Source organism: Mustela erminea, chromosome 1, assembly GCF_009829155.1.
Source record: "Mustela erminea isolate mMusErm1 chromosome 1, mMusErm1.Pri, whole genome shotgun sequence".
In the NCBI taxonomy this organism is placed as follows: Eukaryota; Metazoa; Chordata; class Mammalia; order Carnivora; family Mustelidae; genus Mustela; species Mustela erminea.
In genome coordinates, this window is record NC_045614.1 from 171,439,193 (window position 1) to 171,460,098 (window position 20,906).

The window sequence follows — 20,906 nt, forward strand, 5'->3', positions numbered from 1 at the left end:
ATGAGCAAAGTTATCCTCAGTTGTGAAGACTTGAGGATAGTCCTTTGCTGTTTTGCTCTGCTGAATATCTACTAGCTTTGTGTAAGGTGGTAGAGTTCCAGGCTGATGTTTACATGAAGTTGTGTTTATATGACACTTAGGAACCATTGGCATGTATCTCTTTGAAATTTTATTGTAAGCAGCATAAATCAAATCAAGTCTTCCACTAAGTTATGGCAGCTTTCTAGTTCTGGGACATTTTAAAAGCCCCATTTGCCTGTCTCAATGTAGAAGCTCTGAAAATCAAAGGGTGGTGAGTAGAGTTCCAGGATATATTAGGGTATTGTTTCAGCTCTATTTAATCTCATCCTCAACCCCACTTCATATCAATGATTTGTCTTGTCATATCCTCTTAGAATGTTTTCAAGTTCATTAATCTTTTGAAAAAAGTTAGCTTCTGCTAATATAGTGTTTTATAACCTTTCTTAACCTTCATCCCATTGTGATAAATCTTAAATCCTTCTTTAAATTTACTTGAAATTTTAAAATAAAATATTGTGAGAGACAATAACCAAATATTCTTGTACTTATTAACATCTCTCAGGCTCCTCTCCACTTAGGTTGGAACCTTGTGACTATTCCAGGCATATATATGTAAAAAGATGTTTTCTGGGCCAGGGCAGTTAAGAACCAAGTGTCTCCACCGTCTCTCTCTCCCTTTTTTCTATGTAATTGGAAGTGAAGAAGTGTAAGATGGTGGAGTTTCAACATCGAGGGGCCTGGGCCTCTGAGTCACCGCTTGGCCAGCTGTTGTGTACGAATTGACATGAGTGAAAAATAAACCACTGTAGTTAAGCTGCTGAGATTTCAGGATTTATTTGTTACTGAGGCCTAACTGAGAATTACTTAAATAATGAATGCAATATGAATCAGAGACATGGGATAAAAGGCCACCTCACATGTCTATTTTACAACAATAAATGGGGTTGGATTTAAATTAGTGAGATTCTGGTTGGCATTTGAGGAACACTTCCAAAGAATGAAGAATTTTCTGCCTGTGATGAAGATTTAAATTGCCTAAGGAATCCTTTCTGCGCTAATTTTTTTTTACTATATTGGAGTTCCATAATATTGATATGGAAAACTTCTGTTATTAAAAAGTAATTTTAACTATGGGTTAAATAATTGAAGCTAATTTTTCAGATTTGTTTTTCATACTTTTTTTTTCTGATTATAAAATGAGCAAATGCTCACTGTGGGAGAGAAAGTTTAATGAATACACAAAATAAATAGAAAATGCTGCAAATCCCTCATAATCGTAAACACAAAGATTTAAATACTAATATTATTGGGTAATGTTTCCTTCCAATCTTGTTACTTCATGTAAGTACATGTTCTTATTTTGAAGCCTTGCAAGTATTATATTGTTTCCTCTTGGTTTTACCTTTATTTATACCACAAATTCAAGCTCTTCTCCACATTATTTAAAGATTCCTTGTAAATCTTGTTTTAGGTTTTTTGTTGTTTTTTTCCATTTTAACTAGGGCTTCCTTGAAATAGATTAATTTTTGGTTAAGACAATAACTTTGTGTGAATTTCCAATCTATTTATTTGTTGGATTGGTCCTGAAAGCCGCATTGAATCTGTGAGAACAAATGTATGGAATTAAGACTGTGTGTGTACACACACCAAAGGGATTAATTTGACAATTTTAGCTACAACCACTTTTAAAAAGTTGACTTTTATTTTAGAAACAGAGTAACTTGAAGAGCAGTAGAGGGTTATTATTTTAACTGAAGAAACACTTACTAAGCACTAACTTACCAAAGTATTGTAAATTGCTGTAGATCAGAAGATGATCATTCCTGCCCTGAAAGAGCTTATGCTCTAGATGAATTCTTAAATAAATGGGTTCTTGGCTGTATGTCTGTTGGACTTGAGAAGTAGTAGGCAATAAGAAATTTTAGGTAAATTACACGAGATACACCCGTCTGAGGGATACAAAATGAAGTTAGTACAGTTAGTCTACTCAGCAGAGATTCACAACATTTGTGGGAGAAGGCGCAAATCTCATCCTGTGATGGGAAGCACCAGTGGGCATACAGCTGCAGATGGTGATATTTGATTGTTTGAGGGTCCACTGTACTACAATCTCCCTTTGTGTTACAACCTAATTCATAATGTTGAATTAGGCTACTGACTATCTCACCTGGGCAAGGTCATCTTCGTGGGTGTGTGACCAGGGCAGTTGCACAGTACCCATACTCCAAGGTAAACTCTGAACTCAGAGTTTAATGCTCAGTTATTACCATCCTAAATTCTTAGTAATTTATCTTTGAATTTGTGTTTTATAAGTAAAGTCTGATGGCAGAATGGAATCTGCACTGGGGGCTTGGAGCTTTGATTCATGGGAGATCCCACTTCCTGCCACTTCCCTGCCTGCTTGCATCACCATATTGGGTTCTCAGCCACTTGCTCCTCTGCCCCATTGAGCAATTACTGTTGCCTATCACCCCTGGTGGGAACATGGGCATGGGAAAGTCAGTTTGGGGCACTTAGATTCCACTCAGTCATAGGGATCGGTGATACCCCACAAGTTATCTTTTCATCCAAGTTAGAATAACATTAAGTAGCAAAATAGTAAAAACAAAGAACCATCATGAGAGGTCAATGGAGAGAATCTAGAAGGAGGCAAAAAGTTTTTATCCCTCCTTCCAACCCAGGTTAAAAAGATCTGACCTCCAATACTCATCTGAATTCTATGAAATAGCACCAGAACAAGGACCACTAAAATTACCCACATCTCTGAATGTCATACAAACAGGCGCTTGGTCTAGCACTTTGACATTATCTAAGGGCATTAACAGGCCCTTAGTCTAGGATCTCTTTGGAATTATCTAAAATTATTAGGTATGAAAAATCTGTATTTATGTCATTACTATTCTCTGTTGATCTGAAATTAAGATAATATATTTACGAGGACTATAACATTTCAGTTTTGTGAACAATCTTTATGGCCATGATACATAAGAAAAAAAATAACACATTGAAGCTAAAAAATTGGGGAAAATTAGGTATGAACTGGCATGAGGAATTGACTTATGAGCCACATGCTTATTTTTTAAAAGAAATATGCTATTTATTCATTTATTCATTCATTTATTGAGTACTATATAGCTAGAATCTGGATATAGGAGGGCAAGCAAAAATGATATGGCTCCTGACATCATAGAGCTCACAGACTAATGGGCAAGAATGGCATTCATAAAAGTACTACATGATTGAATGTGTAATTACAAACTGAGATGAATGCTGAAAGAAAGGAACAGCCTATAAGTGCAGATAGGAAAAGAACCCAACTCAGCTTTGGAAGCCAAGAGATGCTTTTCTATAAAGGTAGTGGTTGAGGAAAGCTGAAGAATCAGTAGATAACTGAGTGAACAGGACTGGGGGAAGGGAAGACATTTGCAAAGGTACTAAAGTGGGGTGGCAGTGAGGGGAGCATGAACTATTTGAAGAATTAGAATGTCAGTTGGCAGAGCTTAATTAGTGAGAGAGGAGAGTTGTGGGAAGTGAGCCTGAGGAACAGACAGGGACCAGAGCATGCAAAGGCTGGTAGACCATGCTAAGGATTTTGAGCTGTAGCCTAGGAACAATGAGAAGACATTGAAGGTGTTTAAGAAGGAGGTTGGTAGAATTAGGATTTGTGCAAGATCAGATTATTATTTGTTAAAGGTGTCTTTGCCTGCAATAGGGAAAAATAGTTTGGAAGGAGTCTCAGGTGAACGTGGAAAGTCTTATTAGGATACGGGTGCCATAGTTCAGATAATAGGCAGCCTGGACTAGTGGGTGATAGTGGACACAGAGACTAATATGGATTCAAGAGATGTGTGGAGAACAAAATCAAAGGCAAATTGAATATAGGAGGTATCAAAGACAATTTCAAGTCTTGTTGGCTTGCATATTTTGATTGTGAGTCTATTCATTGATAGAGGAAACCAAGAAAATCAGGTTCAGAGGTAAGTATTATGAGATCGATTGAGATGCCCCAGACATTCAAGAATAAATGTTGAGGAGTTGTTTGTACATATGGGTGGGTAATAAGTGGGTAATTGAAACCTGGGCTTATAAGCTTATAAAAAATATAATAATAAGTGGGTAATTGAAACCTGGGCTTATAAGCTTATAAAAACAAAACAAAACAAAACAAACCAACCTGGTAGATTATTATGTTCCTGCAAGGTGGACAGAAAGAGAGCTCTATCTTGGAAACAAGGGCAAGGAAGTGTTTCAAGAATGAAGGCACTGATTCACAATATCGAATGTAGGGTAACATGAAGTAGAGAGAACACTGAAACATCACAGTCTTGACTTTAGCAAGAGCTTCTTGGACAGAGTGATGGGGAAAAAATGGGAAAAGTTGGAAGTACGAAAGTGAAGACCACTTTAAGTATCTCTGAATATATGTGACCATTATAGAGAGAAGAGAGAAGACAATAGCTGGAGGGGGATGTGCATGGTAGAGTTTTAAACTGAAGCAGCTTAGACTGATGAAGCAAATGGGGAGGTTTTGATACTATCATTGAGAAACAAAAATATATGCGTTTATAATTTATGCACAAGGCCCATTGATTTCCTTTTCAAATGCATATTTTTTCAACCTTTAGATTGTAACTTGAGATCTTTCCCCTAGTAAGCATTCTTTCAATACTAGCTCCATGACACTTGTCATAGCATGCTTTCTCTCTGGAGATCCAAGGTGAACAACGCACAAAATTTCATTTACAAATAAGCAAAATGTGAATATTGCCAAATTGTTTTCATAACAATGCTGTCTGATGTAATTCCCAATGGTTACATTGCTGGGTTTGAAGAAAAATTGGCTTTAAGCTTTTTGTGATTGCATGTATTCTTTCTCCCAAAAGATATGTTTTTGGAGCAGGTCACAATGGATGAGTAATATTTAGAATAGAATAGAGTTGGCAGAACATTTTTTTATAAGTGTTGTGCAGTTAAAATCATAAATAGCAATATTTTTTTCAGTTATGTTAGTAAAGAGTCAATTATAAATAGTGAGGAAAGCCATGGATCAGCTTTCAGTTTCCATGTGCCTATTTTGGGTATTATCTGTGAATGCCACAGGCAACTTTGCAATTTCTTCTCTTTTTATTATAATTGATAAGTCTGTGTTTATAATTGTGAACACATTTTGGTGAACGTTCTCATTCTTTGGACCCCATTACACAATGATATTTTTCTCTCATTTTCCCCTTGCTACCCTTTCTCTACAGGTGTTTTAAGTTTAACTGAGATGATTCAAAACTTTTTGTTGTTGTTGTTCTCGAACTTTTGCGGTATCAGTTCACCTCTTAGATTTATGCCTTTCAAGATCATATTTTACCTCAGATTATTTTCACTTACTTATCTTTGCATTTCCTAGTGTCCTTATCTTCCTCCCTCAGACCAGTTACCAATTTCCTGTCTTGGGTTTTTTTTTGGTTGTTTTTTTTCCTGTGAGATAAGTTTCCTAATTGTTATTATTTTTTTACATTTTTATAAGATTTTATTTATTTATTTGTCGGAGAGAGAGAGAGCACAAGCAGGGGGAGCACAGGCAATGGAGAAGCAGGCTTCCCACTGAGCAAGGATCCTGATGTGGGACTTGATTCCAGAACCCTGGGATCATGACCTTAGCAGAAGGCGGATGCTTAACTGACTAAACCACCCAGGTGTCCTCACCTTCCCAATTATTTGGGCTCACACAAGGTTAGCCTTCATTCCTTTTTCCTTTGTCACCAGTCCAGTGAGTTGTAAAGTTCCTAACTAACCCCTTTTATAAACTAATTCAAGTACGTGGCATCATATCAATAGAAAACAACTTCTGAGAAGCAATAGTTTTCTGCCTCTCCCTTTCCCACCTGCACTTCCATTCTCAGAGGAAATACACTTTAACTGTATTTTGTTCTCCTAGTGGTCTCTTTGAAAACTGTAGATGATGTACTTACACTTGTATTTATTAATTGATCAAAAAACTTCATGGCTGTTGACTCCCAATATAAAAAATAAATCTTTTGATTTTTTTTTTACCCTTCTTCTTTTGATGTTCTGATATTTATATGTGTAACTTTACTTCCTTTTTTAAAATTTAACCCATCTAAGCATCTGTTTCTTGTCCTTTAACTCTTTATATTATTTCTTGATCTCCTCTTTGTAAAATGAGACTATCTCTTCTCTACAATCATTTTCAAGTTTTGTATTTATCTCTAAAAGTTTATAATCAACAAATATTGCCTATACTATTGTAATCTTATTATAGATATATCCAGAAGTTGGTCCCCATTGCATTTCTTTCTCCCTAGATTCAATGTCATTATCCCCATCTGTATGTGTCTTTATATTTAAAGGAGTTTTTTTGTAGACAATATATAATTGGGTCTAGTTTTTTAATCCACTGTGACAATCTCTATCTTAAAATTGGTTTATTTAGGCCATTGATGTTCAAATTGATTATATATATTTGGATTAATATGTCCCATATTAGCTAGCTCTTTGAATTACTGTTCTTTCCCTTTACTCTCATTATTGTCTTCCATTTTCTGCCTTTTGTCATTTTAACTGAGAATTTAATAAAATTTCATTTTCTCTCCTTTCTTAGTATATCAGTTACATAGCTTTTCTTTTTTCTCTTTTTCTCCCTCCCTCCCTTCTTCCCTTCCTCCCTTCCTTCCTTCCTCTTTTATTTTTAGTAGTTGCCCTAGAGTTTGCAATAAACATTTACAATTAATCCATGTCTCAAATGATACTCGTTGCTTCATGGATAGTATATTTTATAACAAAAAAATAATAATAATCCTAATTCCTCCCTCTCATCCTTTGTATCATTGCTGTCATTCATTTCACTTGTTTATAATCAGACATAAGCATGCATACAATATATACATAAATGTACATGATTGAATATATTGTTGCTCTTGTTTTTTTTTAAGGAAATATTATCTGTTAGATCAATTAAAAATAAAAATTTTTATTTTACTTTAATTTATTTGTTCTCTGATGCTCTTCCTTTTTTATGTGGACCTGAATTTCTGACACATGATTTTCTTTCTCTATGAAGAAATTTTTTTAAAAGATTTTCTTTATTTATTTGACAGACAGAGATCACAAGTAGGCAGAGAGGCAGGCAGAGAGAGAGGGGAGAAAGCAGGCTTCCTGCTGAGCAGAGAGCCCCATGTGGGGCTCAATCCCAGGACTCTGGGGTCATGACCTGAGCCGAAGGCAGAGGCTTTAACCAACTGAGCCACCCAGGTGCCCTGCTCTGAAAGCTTTTTATTTTGATCAAGTTCCAATAGTTTTATTTTCACTTTTGTTTCCCTTGCCTCAGGAGACTTATGTAAAAGGAGGCTGCTACAGCTGATCTCAAAAAGGTTACTACCAGTGTTCTCCTGTCTTTCATCCATTTTTTATTTGTTTTTGTTTATGGTATAAGAAAGTGGTCCAGTTTCATTCTTCTGAATGTTGTTGTCCGGTTTTCCCAGCACCATTTGTTGAAAAGACTGTCTTTTTCCTGTTCTTTCCTGCTTTGTTCTTTCCTGCTTTGTTGAAGATTAGTTATCACATAGTTGTGGGTCCATTTCTGAGTTTCTACTCTGTTCTGTTGATCTATGTGTCCTTTTTTGCATCAGTACCATATTGTCTTGATGACTACAGCTTTGTAATATAGCTTGAAGTCTGGAATCATGATGCCTCCAGCTTTGCTTTTCTTTTTCTAGATTCCTTCAGCTATTCAGGGTCGTTTGTGGTTCCATACAAATTTTAGGGTTGCTTGTTCTAGCTTTGTGAGAAATGCTGGTGTTGTTTTGATAGGGATTGTGTTAAATGTATAGATTGTTTTGGGTGGCATGGACACTTAACAATACTTCTTTTTCTGATCCATAAGCATGGAATGTCTTTCCATTTCTTTCTGTCCTCTTCAATTTCTTTCATAAATGTTGTATAGTTTGCAGAAGACAGATCTTTTACCTCTTTGGTTAAGTTTATTCCCAGGTATCTTATAGTTTTGGGTACAATTGTAAATGGGATTGATTCCTTAACTTTCTTCCTACTTCTTCCCTATCAGTGTAGAGAAATGCAACAGATTCCTGTACATCAATTTTATATCCTGTGACTTTTTGAATTCATGTATCAGTTCTAGCAATTTTTTGGTGGAGTCTTTTGGGTTTTGTACATAGAGTATCATGTTGTCTGCAAATAGTGAAAGTGTGAGTCTTCCTTGGCAATTTGGATGCCTTTTGTTTCTTTGTGTTGTCTGATGGCTGTCTAGGACTCCCAGTACTATGTTAAATAACAGTGATGAGAGTAGACATCCCTGTCTTTTTCTTGATCATAGGAGAAAAGCTCTCAGTTTTTCCCCATTGAGGGTGATATTAGCTGTGAATTTTTTGTATATGACCTTTATGAGATTGAAGTATGTTCGTTGTAAATCTACTTTGTTGAGGGTTTTTATCATGAATTGATGTTGTACTTTGTCAAATGCTTTTTCTGCATCTATTGAAATAATCATATGGTTCATAATCTTTTATTAATGTGGCATATCATCTTGACTGATTAGTGAATATTAAATCATGCTTATCACCTGGGGATAAATCCCACCTGATCATAGTGAATGATTTTTTAAAATGTATTGTTGGATTTGGTCTGTTAGTATTTTATTGAGAATTGTTGCTTCCATGTTCATTAAGGATATGGCCTGTATTTCTCTCTTTTAGTGTAGTCTTTATCTGGTTTTGGTATCAGGGTAATGCTGGTCTCAAAGAGTGAGTTTGGAAGTTTTCTTTCCTTTTCTGTGTTTTGGAATAGTTTGAAAAGAATAGGTATTAACTCTTTTTTAAATGTTTGGTAGAATTCCCCTGACAATCCATCTGGCCCTGTACTTTTGTTTGTTGGGAGTTTTTGATTACTGATGCCATTTTTTTTTTTTTTTTTTTTTTTTTTTTTTTTTTTTGCTAGTTATCAGTCTACTCAAGTTTTCTATTTCTTCCTGTTTCAGTTTTGGTGGTTTATATGTGTCTATAAATTTATCTATTTCTCCCAGGTTGTCCAATTGGTTGACATGTAGTTTTCCAGAATATTCTCTTATAACTGTATTTCAGTTTTGGCTGTTATTTCTCCTTTGTGATTTTATTTATTTGGGTCATTTCTCTTCTTGGTAAGTCTGGCTAGAGGTTTATCTCTTATTTTATTTTATTTTTAAGATAGGGAGAGTGATAGGGGTGGGGAGGGTCTGAGGGAGAGGAGAGAATCTTAAGCATGTTCCATGCCCATCATTAAGCCCAATGTGGGGCTCAGTCTCACAAATGTAGGATAATGACCTGAATCAAAACCAAGAATCAGATACTTAACCTACAAAGCCACCCAGGTGCCCCTAGAGGTGTATCAATTTTATTTTATTTTTCAAGGAACCACTTGCTGTTTCCATTGATGTTCCATTGTTTTTAAGTTTCTATATCATTTATTTCTGTTCTGATCTTTATCATTTCCTTCCTTCTGGATTTAGTCTTCATTTGTTGCTCTTCTTCTGCCTCCTTCAGGAATATGGCTAGGTTGTATATTTGAGATTTTTCTTGCCAATTGAGGCAGGATTGTATTACTATATTCTTCCCTCTTGGGACCACTTTTGTTGCTCCCAAAGGTTTTGAACTTTGTGTTTTCATTTTCATTTGTTTCCATGTATTTTTAAAATTCCTGGGGATTTCCTCATTGACCCATGCATTGTTTAGTGGGTTGTTGTTTAACCTCCATGTATTTGTGGTCTTTCCATGTTTTTTCTTGTGGTTGATTTCTAGTTTCATAGCATTGTTGTCAGACAAGGTTCGTGGTATGATTTTAATCTTTTTGTATTTGTTGAGGCCTGTTTTGTGACCTAATATGTGATCTATTCTGGAGAATGTCCCATGTGCACTTGGGAAGAATGTGTATCCTGCTGTTTTAGGATGGAATGTTCTGAATATATCTATTAAGTCCATCTGGTCCAGTGTGTCATTAAAAACCATTGTTTCCTTGTTTATTTTTTGTTTAGATGATCTGTCCATTGGTGTAAGTGGGGTATTAAAATCCTACTTTTATGATGTTATTATTAACTAATTCCTTCATATTTGTTAGTATTTTTAAAAATATTTATTTGGGTGCTGCCTCTTTATGTGCATAAATATTTATAATTGTTATATCTTTTTGTTGGATTGTCCCCTTTATGATTACAGAATGCCTTTCTTTGTCTCTTACTACAGTCTTTCTTTTAAAGTCTGATATAAGTCTTTGTTTTAAAGTTTGATATAAAGTCTGATATAAGTATTACTAGTCTGGCTTTCTTTTGACATCCATTTGCATGAAAAACTTTCTCTACCCCCTCACTTTCAGTCTGCAGATGTCTTTAGGTCTAAAATAAGTCTCTTGTGAGCAGTATATAGAAGAATCTTACTTTTTAAATTTTGGGGGGGGAGTTTATTTTTTTAAATCCATTCTGACACTGCGTATCTTTTGATTGGTTTATTTACATTCAAAGTAATTATTGATAGATACATATCTGTTGCCATTTTATTACTTGTTTTATTGTTTCTGAAGATTTTCTTTCTTTGTCCTTTCTTGTCTTTGTTACTTTAGATCTCTCCTTTGTACTCAAAGAGCCCCTTTAATATTTCTTGCAGGGCTGGTTTAGTGATCAGAAACTCTTTTAATTTTTGTGTGGGAAATTTTATCTCACCTTCTATTCTGAATGATAGCCTTGTTGGATAGAATATTCTTGGGTGCAGATATTTCACATTCAGCATATTGAATATAGATAGCATGCCATTTCCTTCTGATTTGGCAAGTTTCTGTTGAGAAATATCCAGCTGGCCTTCGGGGTTTTCCCTTGTAAGTTAAGAACTACTTTTAAGACTTTTTCTTTGTCACTATATTTTGTAATATGTTTAATGAAATTACAATATGTCTTTATGTTGGCCTGCTTTGGTTGATTTTGATGGGAATTCTTCATGGAGGGCAGACCTTGTTAAGAAAAACAGAGTATTCTGGTATATATTTACTGTAAGAACCTGGTCAATGTCTAGAGTTAAAACTCATAAAAGTATGACCATGTGACTGGATCCTCCTGGAACTTTTTTTACTCTCAAATGTTTCTACTCTGAACTTCCAGCAGTTCACCAGTTATAGTTCTGATTTTCTAAGCTCAGTAATTGTTCCTGTAGAGATTTCAGCTTGTGTCTGCTCCAGTAATTTGTGGTTTTCTGAATTCATTTGTTGATCTCTGTAATTGGGGGGGGGGCGGTTTGTTTTGTGTCCTCAGTTCTCTTGTGGATCTAAGAAGAGTAGTTGATTCTTTAAATTGTTTTGCTTTGTACTTGTTAGAATAGAGTGGTGACTTCCAAGCTCCTTACATAATGAACTGAAAAACAGAAATCTTGAATTCTCTCCTCTTTTACATTACCAATTGTTTAACATAATTTCCCATTTCTGTTTTCTGTATATTTAGAATTTAACCTTTTTGGGGGGAGGGAGCTTAGTGATACTTTTATCACACCAAAAAGAAATACCTTTCGTAGTCATTCCACATTGCTCTTTACTTCAGACCCTGGCAACCATTAATCTACTTTGTCTTGGATTTGTCTGTTTTTTTTTTTTTTTTTTAAACATAGGACCTGGGTTTTTTTTTTTTTTCTTTTCTTCAAGATTTTATTTATTTGTTTGACAGACAGAAATCACAAGTAGGCAGAGAGGCAGGCGAGGGGGAGGATGAAGCAGGCTCCCTGCTGAACAGAGAGCCCAGTGCAGGCGGGGCTAGATCCCAGGACCCTCAGTTCATGACCTGAGCCAAAAGCAGAAGCTTAACCCACTGAGCCACCCAGGTGCCCTGGATTTGTCTATTTTTGAACTTTTCACATAAATAGAATCATACAATATGTGTGCTTTTGCATTTGGATTTTTTGACTTAGCATTATCTTTTATCCATGCTGTCACAGGTTCATCTGTATTATAGCATGGATCATTCATTTTTTGTGGCTAATTAATATTTCATCATATAGATGGAATACCACATTTAGTGTTATGTTCATAAGTTTATGGAAATCTGTTTTTTTTTTGGCTATTATGAATATTGTTCCTATCAATGTTTGTACAAGTTTTGGTGTGTACATAGATGTTAGTTTCTTTTGGGTATGTACCCAGGAATGGACTTGCTAAGAATATAATAACTCTACTTTTAAACTTGGAATAATGGTAACTGTTTTCCAAAACAGCTGCATCATTTTACATTCCCTCCAGCAATGTATGAAGGTTCCAATTTCTTTGCATCTTCACTAATACTTGTTATTTTCCTTTTTTTCAGTCATAGCCATCCTACTGGGTGTAAAGTAATATTGTGTGAGACTTTCCATAATAACTGGTGACACTGAGCATTTTTTAAACTTATTTGGACATTTTAAGATATTTGGAAAAATATCTATTCAGATTCTTTGTCTGTTTTTTTTTTAAATGGGTTGTCTTAATGATGAGTTTTAGGAAATTAAAAAATGTTCTAGAGAAAATATATTCTGGATATGTGATTGTGGATTGTGATAAGGATATGTGATAGTAGATATGTGATTTTCTCTTTTGTGGATTGTCTTTACTTTTTTGATAATGTCTTCTGAAGAATAAAATTATCTAATTTTAATGAGGTCCAATTTATCCATTCTTTTCCATTGTTGTTTATTAACTATCTTTCACTATACAAATTGTTACAATATTATTGATTATATTTCCTATGTTGTACTTTATCTTGTGGCTTATTTATTTTATAACTGGAAGATTGTACCTCTCAATCTCCTTTACCTATTTCACTCATCCTTCCAACCCCCTCCCCTGTGGCAACCACCAGTTTTTTTCGATATTTATTAATCTGTTTCTGCTTTTTAGATTGCACATATAAGTGAAATCATTTGGTATTTGTCTCTGTCTAACCTATTCTCTTTGTATAATACACTCTAGGTCCATCCATGTTATCACAAATGGCAAGACTTCATTCTTTTCAATGGTTGAGTAACATTTCATTGCATATATATACACACACACATATATAAACATATATATATACATACACACATATATATCACATTTCTATCTATCCATATATATAGGTGTGATATTGAGATAGACATATCTTTATCTCTCTGTCTATCTCAATATCACACCTATTCTATCCATTCATTTATTGATGGACATTGAAATTGTTTCCATATCTTGGTTATTGCAAGTAATGTTGCAGTGAACATAGGAATGGATGTGTCTTTTCGAATTAGTGTTTTCATTTTCTTTGGATAAATACCTAGAAGTGGAATTGCTAGATTTTTTGGTAGTTTCATTTTTAACTTTTTGAGGAAACTCCATATTGTTTTCCACAGTGGTTACACCAATTTACATTCCCATCAACAGTGCATGAGGGTTCCCTTTTCTCCATACCCTTGCCAATACTTATATCTTGGGTTTTTTGATAATAGCAACTCTAACATATATGGGGTGATACCTTATTGTGGTTTTGGTTTGCATTTCTCTGATACTTAATGATGCTGAGTCTTTTTTCATGGACCTGTTGGCCATCTGTATGTCTTCTTTGGGAGAATGACTATTAAGATCTTTGGTCCATTTTTAAATTGGATTGTTTGGGGTTGTTTTTTTGTTTTGTTTTTTTTTTTCTTTGTTTTGTTTTTGTCTTTTTGTTGTTGTTTTTTTTGCTATTGAGTTGTATACATTCTTTAAATATTTTGGATCTCAGCCTCTTATCAGATAGATGATTTGCAAATATTTTCTCCCATTCAGTATGTTGCCTTTTCATTGTGTTGATGTTTCCTTCACTGTGCAAAAAACATTTTAGTTGGATGTATTCCTATATGTATGTTTTTACTTTTATTGTCTTTACCTGAGGAGATAGATCCAAAAACCTATTGCAAAGGCCATTGTCTAAGAGCTTACTGCCAATGTTTTCTCCTAGGTATTTTATGGTTTCAGGTCTCACATTTAAGTTTTTAATCCATTTTGAATTTATTTTTGTGTATGGTGTTCTGAGAAAGTGGTACAGTTTCATTCTTTCGCACATAGCTGTTCAGTTTTTCCAACACTATTTATTGAAAAGACTGTCTTTTCTCATTGTATATTCTTGCCTCCTTTGTTATAGATTAATTGGCCATATAATTTTAGGTTTATTTCTGGGCTCTCTATCCTGTTCTGTTGATCTATGTGTCTATTTTTGTGCCAGTACCATAACATTTTGTAGTGTATCTTGAAATGTGTATTGTGATATCTCCAGCTTAGTTCTTTTTTCTCAGGATTGTTTTGGCTATTCAAGGTCTTTTGTGGTTCCATACATGTTTTAGAATTATTTGTTCTAGTTATGTGAAACACATGGTTGTTATTTTGATAGAGATTACATTGAATTGTAGACTGCTTTGGATTGTAAGGACATTTTAACAATATCAATTTTTCCAATCCATAAGCACAATATTTTTCCATTTATTTGTCTTCAATTTCTTTCATCAGTGTATTATAGTTTTCAAAATACAGATCTTTTAACTCCTTGGTTAAATTTATTCTTAGGTATTTTTTTTTCTTTTTGATGCAATTATAAGTAGAATTTTTTCTTAATTACTCTTTCTAATAGTTCATTATTAGTGTATAGAAACACAACTAGTTTCTGTATACTATTTTTGTATCTTGCAACATTACCGAATTCATTAGTTCTAAGTTTTTTGTTGGTTTTTATTTTTTGGTGGGGGCTTTAAGGGTTTTTATCTTTCACTCTTGTTTGATGGTTTGGTTAAGTACTGACTTTGAGGTTTCAAACTTTCCCTCAGGGTTTTGAGGGCATTGATCTTTTATTTTCTATCTGTTATCTAAAGCCATAATCATAATGCATAACAAGGTATCCTAAATGTAGTAGCTTAAACAAATCCAACCATTTATTGTTGCTCCCAATTCTCTTGAGTTGTCTGGGTACCCTTAGGGTCCCAGATGAGTCTTTGGTCAGCTGAGAGCAGTTTTGCAGCTGCTGATTTTAACTGGGATCACATATATTTGGAAATTGGCTAGCTGTAGGCTTGTCTAGGATGACTTCATGTAGAATGACTCAGCTGTTTTCCAGGTTGCTCTCTTATCCTCCCAGTAGGTTAGCCTGAATATGTTCTCAGAATAGTGGCAGGGATCCCAGAGAAAGACTAGAAGAAAGACTGGAAATACACATGTTCCTTTTCATATCTCTTTTACTGACACTCACTGGTCAAAGCAAGTCATATGGCTGAACTCAGAGTCAGATGAGAGAAAACAATAAAGTTATAAGGCAATGGGTTCAATATGGTGAGATCATTATTTTGGGTCATTAATACACTTAGTTTGCCAGTGTTCTGTGATGTTGCTGATGGGATGGCTGGTACCAATCTAATTCTTATTCTTTGTGTTTAGGATTTACTCTTTATCCTTGGCATAAAATTTCATAATGGTGTGGTGTAACTAAAGTATATATTTTTATATTTTTTGGAAATAATTTCAATGTAGAGTTGGTGGATCTTTCAATCTGAGGATTCATTCTTATACCCTGAAATTATTTCCTTTGATAAATGTTTCTTGCCATTTTCTTTTTACTCTTTGAGGTTTCTGTTAATTGAATTTTTTGGATCAGTTCTCCATTTTTCTTATTTTTAATATAATCCATGTCTGTCTTCTTACTCTGGGAGATTACTAAATTTATTTTCCAGTCATCCTATTAAACATTTATTTTATTTGGCCATTAAAAAAAGCTCTTTCTTATTCTCTATTTGTTTTTCATTGTTTTCTGTTTTAACATTGGGGATGTAATTTCTAACTCTAAGTAAGTTATACATTTTCTTTTGTCTCTTAAAATTTTTTCTTCTATGCCTTGCTATTTGTTTCCACCAAGGTCCTTGTTATTTATTTTTATTTATTTATTTTTGGGGAGGAAGGAATATTTGTCTTGTATAATGTTGGTTCTCCTCATACATAAAGATCTGGTAGTCCTTGGTTGTTCATTTACATTCATGATTACCTTATAATCATAAATCATGATTATAAGGTAACTGCATGTGCCTTCTTTGTTATTTTACAAACGACTTTATTTTCTAATTTTCCTGAAGGTAAATTCTTACCATGAGTCTATGTGGAATGACTAGTTTTCCTGAAGAACCTTGCTTAAAATCAGAAGATAGGGTAAGGACCATTCTGAAGGATGGAATAGGCCCTACTACTCAAGCACATAATAAACTTATTATCATCCCTAGTGTATATTTGGGCACTTTACTGCTTTGTATAGTTAAATCTTCCTGTCCCTTAGGTCTCTAACTTGATTTCACAGTAGGAATTCTATTATACACATACTTTACCTCACAAAATCCTACTTTGCACAAGAGAGTTGTTTAATAACATTTATTAACCTGTTTTCAGAAGACTTTATTATTTGAGCAAATTTCCTTTTTCTGCTATAAAATGTTACTGATCCTAGTTGGTTAATAATAAAAAAACTCACTTCCTATTTTTCTAAATCATTTTCTTTACTAGAATCCTATAGTTTATACACTTCCCACTCCAATAAGAGTTTATTTTGTAGCTTCAGAGTTTCCTGAGATTTCCCATTCAGTCATAGATATCTCCAGGATCATCTGGGAAAATCTTTGAAGTCAAGTAGAAGATGATGTGTATGAACATCTACTGAAATTCTCATAATTTTTAATTGTGGTTAACTTCCTAATGTATAGTTGGGATTTCAGAAAGCAGAGTTGAACTTTTGATTAAAAATTATGTTTAAATCCCTAAATGATATGTGGCCATTGGGATCTTAAAATAAATATTTTCTAAGTTGTTCTTGTTTCTCTTTTTTGTAAATTTTATTTTGGAAAATTTTAATAATACACACATGTAAAGTATTATCATTAACTTATATATCCTTCACCTAGAATTATCAACCATTCCTAATTATATTCCATCTCTGCTCTGCCAGTGTTTTTCTTTTGGAGTATCTTAAAGCAAATTTTAGTCATCACTTTTTAATTAACATGTAATGTATTATTTTCTTCAGAGATACAGGTCTGTGAATCATCAGTCTTACACAATTCACAGCACTCACCATAGCATATATCCTACCCAGTGTCCATTGCCCAGCCACCTTATCCCTCTACCTTCCCCCAAAGAAGCCCTCAGTTTGTTTCCTAAGATTAAGAGTCTCTTATGGTTTGTCTCCCTCCCCAGTCCCATCTTGTTTCATTTTCCCCTCCTTTCCTCCCATGACCCCCTACCCTGCCTCTCAAATTCCTCGTATCTTTCTCTCTCAAATAAATAAATAAAATCCCTTAAAAATATCTGAAGTACTAACCGATTTTTGATTGTCCACATCAACCAACTTTTACTTAAAACAGTTAACTAATGGTTCTGAATGTATCACATAGGAGAGAATCTAATGTGCTTTCAACCAGTCTCATTACATAAACCTTTAGTCCTAATTGGAAAATAAACAGTGATGCTGAGTTACTCACTTTTCTTAGATAAATTGTTATAACACCAGTCCTAGAGTTGGTTTGTTTATTTTTAAAAAAAATAATATATAACTGTTCAGTTCTTGAAAAGGAAGAAATTAGAAAAGGCTCCACTCTCCAAGTGCCATTGTGGATGTGCCGTTGTTCTTCACTCACAGCTGATGCACAGAGCACTTGGTTCCAAATGAGCAGAGCCAAGGTATTTGTTTTAAGATTTAAAAATGTTTAAGAATTTTTCATATCTCTTTTTGAGGCTGGTTTTTGAATATTTATATTCTTGTCTCCTCATATATTCTGGTTTGTGCAGGAGTGAACTGCTGAACAAAGGTTCTGGTTATATGCTTATGGTCCTGAGAGATCGAAGATTCTCTTGGCCAAGGACTTGGACTTAAAAGAAATGATTATGTGATGCATAGTGTTCCATAATGCCACTTGTCTCCTATTCTCCATGTAGCTCTAAGTAACACCTACACAGGTATTTGAAAATGTGCTGACCTGTGATCTGCTTACTTAAGTAACAGAAAGTTTAGGAGACTCATAGCTAAAACCTTTTGATGATCTGAAACAACACTGGAAAGATTTTATCTTTGAAAAACAAATACAAATGCCAGGTACTTTTTCCTCATGACGGAAATCAGAGGAGTTGCTCTAGTGCTTGAATTAACTTTTCATAGGTTATAATATCACAGTTTTGAGAATTTCCAATAGCCCAGATGACAGCACAGCTGCACAGTTCAGAAAGCAGCTGCTTGAGTGGGGTGGATCTTGCTATGCTTATTTGAAGAGATGTTTGTGGTTATTTACAAAAGGAAGAGCTTAGTCAAGGATAAAGCTTTTTATTCTGTCTCTCCCTTCTCTATATGTGGCCTAATATTTTTATTAGATGACTCATTTTTTAATTATGACTTGGTTAAAGTTAAAATAAACATAATTTAACATTTAACTGGACAATTAGACTTTTTCCTCTATGTCCTTTATTCCCCGTGGGGAAAAAAAAATCAAAGCAACAAGAAATCATATCCCTCTGCAATCACCATAACCATTACAACTTTTACAGAGGAGAAACTAAGATAGCATAGTAGTAGGAGGACCCTACGCTTGTCTGGTCCCTTAAACTCAGCTAGATAAATAGCAAATCATTCTGAATACCCAAGATGTCAATCTGAGGACTGAAAGAACAAACTGCATAACTAGAGGGAGAGAAGAATCCACATTTTGGAAGGTAGGAGGTGTGGAGACATGATTTGTATAAGAAGCAGGTCACAATGCTGTGGTGATGAGGGAGCCCTGGTGACAGAGAGAAGTGTGAGAGAGAGGAGCACTTAGGGAATCATACAAGGAAAGCACTTCCACAAAGCCATTGACTGGGAAAATAAAGAGGGGCTGATTTTTGTGAGTTTTTATAACCACAGGGCTCAAAGACTGGGGTTTTGGAGGTCTGTGATGTGATAGGTGTGGAGCTCACTGGGCACTGCAGTACACCTGTGGAGAAGGAGGGTAGATAGCTCAGGGGCAGTTGGCATGATCTGGGTATCCCCTGGGATGCACTGGGAAAGATGATAACCACTTCTTAGAGCATATCTGAGTGAGGTGGCATTGCCTCTCCAGGGACAAGGAAGCTAGCAGGTATCATTTCCCTCCCTAGCCCCTCAGCATAAATTAACTTCAGTGTCAGCAAGTGCTAACAGTGGTAGCAAAAACCACTTACACCAAGCTCTGCCCCCTCTGAGCTCTGCAAGTGCTGCTTTTCTTGGCCAGTGTATCTGAGAACGAGTGCAGTAGACCCCTCCCCAGAAGACCAGCATACACACATGCATACACACACACAGCTTTCATGCACCACTACTGATCATAGAGTTCTACAAAGCTTCAGCTCTAGTGGAAATAGCATCAGGTCTCTTTTAACAAGCCAACCAGAGCACACCTAGTTAAAACTTGCTTCACTCAAGTCCAAACTCTCCCCACAGGCGAGGAGAAACTGCAGAGGACTGACCTGAGCAAAAGAGCAGCCAAAACACAGAAGCAGAGTGCACACAGCATATACCAGAGACACCTCCTGAAATGTCAAGCCCTGGATAATATATGACCTCTTCTTAATATAGCCATTACTCTCAGGAGCATAAAACATAACAGGCTTTCTTAACTAACACACAGAAGACTGAGACCTAGACAAAATCCCAAGACAGAGAAATTCATCTCAAAAGAAATAATAAGAAAAGGTTACAGCCAGGAATCTAAGTACTATGCCTGATCCAGAATTTAAGGCAATAATCATAAGGGTACTAGCTGGGAAAATGATATAGATGATAAAATTTTGGGAAGTAATAGAGCTGAAAAGAAGAGGGAAAGAAAAATATTCGATCATGAATGTAGGCTTAGGGAACTCAGTGACTCCCAGAAGTATAATTACATTCCTATCATTGCAGTCCCAGAAGTAGAAGAGAGGGGAAAAGAGAGAATAAGTTTTATTTGAAGAAATTCTAGCTGAAAAATTCCCTAATCTGGGGAAGGAAATAGGCATCCAAATCCAGAAGGTACAGAGAGCTCCCATCGAAAATCAACAAAAGTAGGCCAACACCAAGACATACCATAGCTACATTTACAAAATACAAAGATAAAGAAAAAAAATCTTAAAAGCAGCAAGAAAAAAGAAATTCCTAACTTACAAGAAAAGACAAATCAGGTTTGAAGCAGATCTCTTCATAGAAACTTGGCAGGCAAGAAGGCAGTGATATGATATATTTTAATATGCTGAATGGAAAAAATATGCAGCTGAGAATACTCTACCTAGAAAGACTATCATTCAGAATAGAAGAAGAGGTAAAGAGTTTCCCAGACAAACAAAACTAAAGGAGTAGGTGACCACTAAACCAGCCCTCAAGGCATATTAAACAGGACTCTTTGAGTGGGAAAGAAAGCTCCAAAATGACAAAGACCGAAAAGAATCAGATTAAATCTCCAGACAATGACTTAGCAGGTAGTAACAATGGCACTAAATTTATATCTAACAATAATCACTCTGAATTTAAATAGATTAATTCTCTAATCAAAAGACATAGGGTATCAGAATGGATAAAAACACAATATCTATCTATATGCTGTCCACAAGAGACTTATTTTAGACCTAAAGACACCTGCAGATGGAAACTGAGGGGATGGAGAACCATCCATCATGTTAATGGATGTCCAAAGAAAGCTGGAGTATCCATATTTATATCAGATAAACTAGATTTTAAACTAAAGACTATAACAAGGGATGAAGAAGGGCATTATATCATAATAAAGGGGTCTATCCATCAAGAAGATTTAACAATTATATTTGTGCTCCACGCTCCAAACTTGAGAGCACACAAATATATAAAAGAA

General features: G+C 35.0%; 1 long non-coding RNA gene across 1 annotated transcript; it reads right to left on the bottom strand.

Moving 5' to 3' along the window:
- Window positions 1–459: 459 nt before the first annotated feature.
- On the bottom strand, window positions 460–19,765 carry LOC116567057. Its single transcript, XR_004276095.1, has 3 exons — window positions 19,693–19,765; window positions 3,841–3,847; window positions 460–469 (listed from the first exon to the last, which is right to left on the bottom strand). It is a non-coding gene; the product is annotated as an uncharacterized LOC116567057 (long non-coding RNA).
- Between the last annotated feature and the right edge of the window lie 1,141 nt (window positions 19,766–20,906).